This window comes from Crocodylus porosus, unplaced genomic scaffold, assembly GCF_001723895.1.
Source record: "Crocodylus porosus isolate Cpor-Errol unplaced genomic scaffold, CroPor_comp1, whole genome shotgun sequence".
In the NCBI taxonomy this organism is placed as follows: Eukaryota; Metazoa; Chordata; order Crocodylia; family Crocodylidae; genus Crocodylus; species Crocodylus porosus.
The window spans coordinates 81,661,783-81,670,049 of record NW_017728906.1 but is presented as its reverse complement, the minus strand read 5'-3'; the positions used below and the strand labels follow the sequence as shown (position 1 = coordinate 81,670,049).

The 8,267-nt window shown below is 46.0% G+C and overlaps 1 pseudogene; it reads left to right on the top strand.

The window, feature by feature from the left end:
• Positions 1-1,053: 1,053 nt before the first annotated feature.
• Positions 1,054-3,271, top strand: LOC109305468 (annotated as a pseudogene).
• Positions 3,272-8,267: the final 4,996 nt, after the last annotated feature.

Below are 8,267 nucleotides of genomic sequence, written 5' to 3'. Positions count from 1 at the left end.
GGATGCTCAGAGGGGCTTGGGGGAGCATGCAGGGGATGGGGCCTGGCAGGGGACCCCCATGTCCCCCTTCCCCCTCCTCCAGCCCCACCTCCTCCAGCCCTCTACTTACCAGCATGGAATCCAAGTCCAGCTCCCTGAGGCAGTGAGTGGGGACTTCCTGAATCTCCAAAGCTCTGTGAATCTTTTCCAAATTGATTTGGAGAGCTTTGAATTGATTCAGACCTTTTAATTGGTCTCCTGATTCGATTCAGATTCACAGATTTGGCTGCCGAATCAGGCCGAATCTCCTCCAAATCGAATCAGCACCCAAAGCTTCACACAGCCCTAGTATTTATTGGGACATGTCAAATGGATGTTGCAGGACCAAGAGTTGCCTATCATGTTTGTCACTAGGTAATGGCTACTGCAGCCCCAAAACTGGGTAGTTAGAGCACTGACCTTTCATTGTCAGAATCCATCTAAGAGGCTGAGGCATATGGGGAACCTTGTCTAGGGGAGATTTCTATGTGGCTTTTTTCAGAAGGCAGCTTTTAGCTGCACTCCAGCTCACAAGCTAGCACTGCTCTGATACCTGGCTACTCAATTACAGTGGAGCTGGCTCTGCTGGTCCTGGGAGTGAAAGTAAAGGAAAACTCAATGACTATCAATGCCACTTTCCCCCTGGCATCCTGCATAAAGAGTGAGTTTCAAAGTCTGCAGTATGACTTGGAGTTCTGGGAAGCTGGAACCAATGACAAGTCAGCAAATTAAGCCAAACTGCATTAGTTGTAGAAAGAACTAAGCCAAGCTGCATCAGGGATTGGGTGCAGGAGAGATCTAAAGCTGGGGGGGACTGGATATGGGTTTAAGTTCATCCCTGTCTCTAAAAGACTGAAATAGTCAAGCAAGACTAACACTGAAGGCCAAGTAGCCAACTGAGGGTGATTCATAAGGTGACCATACATCCTGGTTTGGCTGGGACATTCCTGGATTTTGGAGACCAGTCCCAGCCAGCTGGTGGAAATAACAGGTGTCCTGGGCATAGGGGTTGAGAAACAGGATCCATATTCAAGCATGACTGAAGCATATCCTAACTTACCTCCCAAATCTGAGAAGAGATCCCCAGTTGTTCCCAACCCTCTCCTTTCCTTGTTTCAAATCAGAATCAGTACAAGGGTGAGAGAATGTGGAGATCAAACTCCACAGCATTCAGTGGCAATTACTGCCTGAGTGCTTGGACTTCCTTCAAAGTCATTGACCTGAAACACAGCAAGTTCTACAGGCCAGTGTGTGTGCTGTTGAACCCCAAAGGTATAGCGCAGGAACAAGGCTTTCAGAAGCACAGTTGGCCACTGGGTGCGATTATGGCTGGTTGAAATTTTTTTATCTAAACTGGTTTTCACCAGAAAATTGAGTTCTCTCTGAAAGAGAGGCTGTCTTCTTCCCCACCCCCCATCAAAAAAAAAGTATCTGCTTTCCTTGAAACATTTGAATTCTTCATCAGAAACATAAGCATCCAAAAAGTTGAACTCTCTGGTGAAAGAAATATTTTAGCTAAAATAATCTGATATGAGGCTGAACATTTTTGGCCTCCAGAATGACCAGGAAAAATGAAAATTTCCTGTGAAAAAGTATCCCACTTTTTCACCAGTGTCGGGGAGGGTACCAGTTTAGGAGTAAGGACACCTTGGCTCTGCCACTGGCCTACTGGGTAATCTGGAATGAGTCCCTTCACCTCTGTGCCTTTGCCAAATGAAGAAAGTGATACTTCTATTGCCTGGGATCTCTAGAGGGAAAATTCATGTAAGAGCTGAGGATTATCATTTATAACGTCTGTCTACAGTGACCAAACTGCTTTGTGGCATTTTCTCTTGCAGGAGTGGACTGGAAACTCCTGCTTGTAATTGTTGTCTCCTTACTCCTCCTCCTCCTTCCTGCCAGTGCTTTCTCCATCAACTGTTTGTGCAAAGAAATTGCTAAAAGCATGATGATACCTCAAGCTTTGGCATGAAAAGATTGGGGATGATGGGGGTCCAATCCTGCTGCTAAGCCCCTGCAAGTCTTCCTAATAGCAAGGGCAGGTGGAAAGGCAAAGATGCTTGGCACTTAGCCTGTGTAAGCCAGTCAGATTGGAAGCTCCAGCATACTCCTTACCATTTGCATTGCTGGAACAGTGGGCAGCTTTGCTCAGAAAGGAGCCTCCTTGCACTGGGCACTCTGCATATATGTACATTAGCGTAACTCCATCATAGCCTGCTGGGGCTCCATTACGGATAGGTCCATGATCAGAGTCATTCTCTAAGGCTGTGATGCTGGCATGTTGCACACTCATTAGCTTTAAAAAAAATCAATCAAAGCAAAAAAATCCCTCTAACCTGCAAATCTCATTCCCCACTAGGTTTTTTCCTATCTAAGGCGTCTGTCATTGGTTCTTGAGAAGAAACCTAATGAGGAAGAATTCTTCATGGAAGAGCTGGAATCACAGAAAAGGAGGAACAATCCCTCAGCAAGAAGCAACATCTCACCAGCAGCTTCTCTCCTTTCCTTGGCAGAGGAGGAGGATGACTACAGTTTCACACCCTACATTGAAATGCCTCAGTTCTCAAAGAGAGAACCAAGTTGCCGAGTGTCCGGCATGAGTCAGAAAGGGTTGGAGTCCAGCTCTGAATCAGGACTCTCCCAGCGGGACGGAGGGTCTGTGCCCAACCTTACAGGGTGTGAGTTGTCTCATTTTCTTTGGAGGGATGCTGAGTAGGACACCTCAGGGGTCCAAGACAGTGAGAAAACCTCCTTTTCGGACAACTCCTCCTTGGGAGACTCCAGACATCTAATGGAAGGATATAAGCAACATAATGTGGATCTGGACAGGTGCCAACAAGAGGCCTTTCTTCAGGTGACTGTGCTGATAGAGGGTGTTAATTTTAACACTTCCTCTGAGGACCCACATCTCCCCACAAGGGCCCACCATTACCCTGAGCTGGAGAGGCTTCCCTTCCCTGAGTGCATAGCTTGCTTGAAAGTACGAGTCTCTGAGGACTCCAGTGAGCTCCCTCCCCAGGACATTGGCCTTCAGACTTTACAGTTCACAGACAACTAGGACATTTCAAGTGACTGACAGCGAGACAGACTTTCCAGCTACATACACAGCAGGAGAAACACCACCTCCAGCCACCATACTAAGGGAGACTTTTGAAGCTGAGACATAGGGAAAGCATGGACTGTGGAGGAAAAGAACCACCAAAAGCTTAAAATCCAGGGCTAGCAACAGGTGCATTAGATGTCAAGAAACTGATGGCATCATGGGTAGGAATGAAAGGACAAGCATTTGTCAGCCTGTGCCCACTTGTGCATCACTACCCAGACAGGGTAGTTTCTATTAATGTGTGTCCTATCAAGTGCTACAGCTCCGATTGCAAAAAAGATGTGCTTTCACTGCAGGTAGCTAACACCCATTCACCATCCTGCTGCAGAAACTTTGTGTCTATAAGGCACTGCGATTTTACTGAAGGGCAAATAGGGCAAACTCAAACGGGAGCATGAGCGGTGATGATCTCACACATCTCCTTTTGCAGCAAATGCTGCAGGTGCCTTGCCATGCCATAAGAATTTATGGTAAGATATGGATTACATGTTAATTATCTCTCTGTAAAAACACTGATGTATCAAAGAAAGCAAAGTCTGAAACAACCAGCCAATGCTGGCAACGTGGAAGGTTTCAGTCACATGTGCTTTAGGACCCAAGATGATCCACCATCAATTGCTCACCTTGGGTTGTAAAATTATTCCCCCTCTTTGATAGCAAAAGTAAGGGTTGATATTTGCCTTCTTCACAGACATTTTGCCATGTTTTCCTTCTTGGGATTGGGGGGAACTCATGATCACCCTGTGTCAGAACAGAGAGGAAAAATCAAGGCCCAAAATATAGGTTGTGTTTATATTTGTTATTTTTTTCATACATTCATAGATGTTAGGGGCTGGGAGGGACTTTACAAGATCATTGGGTCCAGCCTTCCTGCATTTGGGCAGGAAAGATTGCTTTCTTTTGGTTTGTATAAAAATATATGTGTTGGAGGTGAAATTCATCTCACTGAGCAGATCATCTCACTGAGCTCAGTGCTGCTGTGGATTGATTGATAACTGCATGTTTGCATTTGCCCAGCCAGCCCAACTGAGGGCACCTCTGCACGCCTGGGAAAGCCTGCTACCTTGGTCTGAGTGGTATTCTAAGTACTCTGTCTCCTGTCTCTCCCCCCTGGACACTATTTGCTGGCAGTGGCTGCAGTTCCCATGTTGGGTAGGTCTGGATCCTGCCCATCCCTCTGAGCAAAGTCAAAGCTTCACCAAACTACATAAAGCCGGGGGGCAGGCAATAGGCCAAGTGGCTGATGGTGAGACCTTGCACTTACTTATATTTCCAGGTTACTTCTAACAAGGAACTTGTTACCATTCTATTCCAATAAAGGAAATATGGACAAATGAAACTACTAAATAAGAGAAAAATGCCAGTAGCACATGCAGGATGTATTGCCTTTGGTGGGATTTTGTGCACTGCCTTTGACCTCCAGAGGGAATGACAGCAGGGTACTAATGGAGGCCTTTAATACACACCTTCTTCTGAGGACTGGGAGATCCAAAGGGCAGATCAGATGATGTGGGAGCTAACATGCACTGTACCTCATGTATTTTATAGGGAGAGACAGCAACAACAAGTCTCTTAATGAGACTGGTAATCCAGAGTATTGTTTCACACCAGTCCCAAGGCGGGACTGACACCTGTCCCCAGAGATCTATGTGAAGTGAACCGAGAATATTAATCCAGTTTCTCTAGAAGGGAATCATAACCCCAGACACCAAACCAGACTTCCTTCCCTCTTTAAATCTGAGGAGAGAGAAGGAGCTAAGAGGAATACACATGGAAGAGATCCCATTTCTTTATAGAAGGAGTTAAGATTATGGCCTAGTTTTCAGAGGGACTGAGCACCTGCAGCAGGAGTGAAGGGGTGATGTCTGTTTCTGAAGTTCAAGCCAGAAGCATGCAATAATAGAGGGAAACTGCTGCACATGCTGTATGCCTGACCTGCCACTAGCAGGCATTATTTTAGAAGACTGGTGTTTGTGCTCGGCACCCTGTAAGATGCTGCACAGCCAGCCTTAATAGCACGGCAAACTTTGGCATAACTTCCCTGATATGGAATTGAGACATAGCACACCTAAGATCACAGCCATTTCTGTTGCTAAGTTCAGAGAAAAGTGCTCATGCAGGTAGCCCTGTGCAGAAGGGGGTCAGCCTCTTACTGTGTTTTGATGCAAGCAAAGAGCCTGATTAAGCCACATGCTGTATTCACATAAAAAAATATCACAGCTCCACCATCTTGTACAATTCCTCCAATCACTTATTTATTTTACTTGTCCTGCATGTCGTCCAGTGTACACAGGCACACGCTGCACTTAATCTTCCCTATTCATTTAGCAGTACATGCAACCGTTCTAGTGTCATCAGAAAAAGCTCCCTCCCTCTCCATGTATTAGAGGCATCTAAGGAAAAGTGAGAGTGAGCCCTCTGCAGTGAGAGTTTGATACATCAGAGGTCTCTGATAAGGGACTCAAGAGGTCTTGATTCAGTCCCCTGAACCAGCACATATCTTTTAGACCCACCACTTACTCTCCCTTTGCCTCTCCAGCCTCATCTGCTAATTGAAAATAGTGATCATAGTCAGTCTGACAGGGGTTGTGAATGAGTTAAATAACTAATGTTTAGGGGATATGGCAGCGACATGGGAGGGAAACAAGAGCACCTTTATTTACAGATTTTCTACCTTATGAGGCATTTGTGTGAGATTCCCACTGGGCCAAATTTTAAAGTCCTGAATCATCGACTTCTCAAACAGATTTCATGGTAACCATCCACCCTGCACCCACCACTGGGGGCACTGGATTGGAGAGGACAAGTGGGGCCTCCATGTAGACAGGCCCAGGACTCATGTGGACAGGGTGCATTTGGCAGGCTGGATGGACAAGATGGTTGCAACCCAGTCCTATAACATCTTAGGGCTTCAACCAGCCCTTCTGGATGACAAGATGCAAAAAGAAAGGAGGCCAAGCAACTAGCAAGTGAGAGGAAGCTTCTCCTGGTTCCTACCTGTTTTTATTTCTTACAAATCCAACCATGGGCAGATTTAAATACTTGATCAGTTATGGAAAGTACACTGCACCTAGAGAAGACAGGAAACTCCCAGATGATCTGAGGGACTAAGATATTCTACATCAAAACAAATTTAGCCTCCTCTGGGGATACTTGTATCTGGAGCCTTATGCAGCTCTATGAAAGTTTACATGATACACCGCTCCTCACTGGTTCAGCCACCACCTATGAGGTAGGACATGGTCACCTAGTTGTCATAGTGGTGCTTACATCACAAAGGCTGTTGGATCAACTCTTTCCTGGGTCCTGGACCTGGCAGCTTCAGTGGCTCTGAACACCTTCACGATAGGAGCTGCTCAGTGCATGAGAGAAGGAAAGCTTGTTTAAGTCAAATTTGAACAATGGAAGTCATTCACCTGAAACTACCTGGCAGAGGTAAGATCCCCATCATGTTCTCCATGCCTAATCTGTAGTCCCACACCCATTCTTGGAAGCACAAGGAATAGGTGGATTAGCTAAAATGAGCTTTTCTAGAGATAGATTTTCAGTTGTGCAAACCAGTGTTACTTGGTGGCCTGAACTGTAGCTTGGGTGATATCAGGTCAGGATCAAGTCTTCAGCCTCTGAACACTGACATGCCTCTGATAATCGGAGACTGTGCTAGATGTTCTGGAAAAAGCCTCCTTCCATCCCTGAAGTATTTCTGACCCTGTCCCCCTTGCAGCCATGTGGGTGGTGTGAGGTGTCTCTTTACACATTTCCTAAGCTTAAGCACTACGGCAGCCTGTAGACATGCCGGTTCGTGTTCTAATTAGAACACATTGGAGCAGGCTCAGTTAATTGAGTCTGCTCCACATTCTAATTAAAATGGTCCAGCATTGACTCACTGTCATGTGTAATAAGCACCCCCCCCCCATACATTTTAAAATGGCTGTGGGGGTGCTTTAACTAAAGCTCATTAAATAAGCTTTAGTTAAAGTACTCCAATGGCCGTTTTAAAATGTGGGGTGCTTAATATATGTGATGGTGAGCTGTTTTAATTACAGTGGCTGTTGGGGAACCACTCTAATTTAAACAGCCCCTCCCAACCACTGGTATAGGGAGTCTAGCTTTCAAAAACTTTGGCCCTAAGCCATCGTTCTGGGTGTGTGATCCCAATTTTCCAACTAATTGTCAAGGAGAAAAGAACTGTTACTGTCTGCATGACTTTCCCTTACTTTCCTGAAAATAAATGTGACAGTAATCTCCACTTCCAACTGGCTAGGCTATTTTGCAAGCAAATCTTCTAGCATAATGGAGCAGAAGAAAGGGGAAGACGCATCTTCTTCTCCCTGACCAGGTCCTCTCTTGCCCCTTTGACTGGTACAGCTGTGGCCATTGAGCATGGGACTGATGATTATAGATTTTTACCTTCTGATGCTGGCCAACCCCAGACCATCATCTCCATCCTGACAAAAAAGGGCTTTTTGACAGAACTAAATTGCACTCAGGAAAGTTCCTCTTTGGCAGTACCAGCTGCCTCAGCCCAGGAGGGTGGCCTGGAGAGCTCTCCCATTGTTGCTGTACTAGGAAACCTTTCCTTTGTAGCCAGGGCACAGGGTTTGGCTCTAACAGAGCTACTAGTGGCTGGTGATGAATGAAACCAATATGATTTCTCATACGGAAATCAACAGAATCCTTTTCCTCCATTGCAGGTTTTTCCACTAATAATGTCTCTGTAGAGAGATGCTTGATGGACCAAGCTCCGGGCAGTCTTGGCCCAGGGTTTGGCCAGGAAGACATGTAGCCTGACATTACTGTGAGCCTTCTGCTGGAGAGACTCCAACAGGAGGAGGTAGGGCTCCTGTAAGGCCTGTAAGGCTCTGTATCACGTGGCTGCTTTAAGCATTTTCTTCCAAGGCTGTGCAGGGTGGGAGCCCAACTAAAGCTGGTCCTTGCCTATCTGCTGTGTCTTTTCCATTCCTCCTCTCCTATCAAAGGTCACAATACAACATGCTCTTATTATATTGTGATGGCACCGTGATATCAGGGCATGCTCATATGGATCTCCCCTCCCCAGTGTAGGGAAGGTATGGCATAAGCCACATTCAAACAAGCCCTTACTCTAGATAATGCTGTGAGCCTCTATAACATCTTTTTCCAAGTA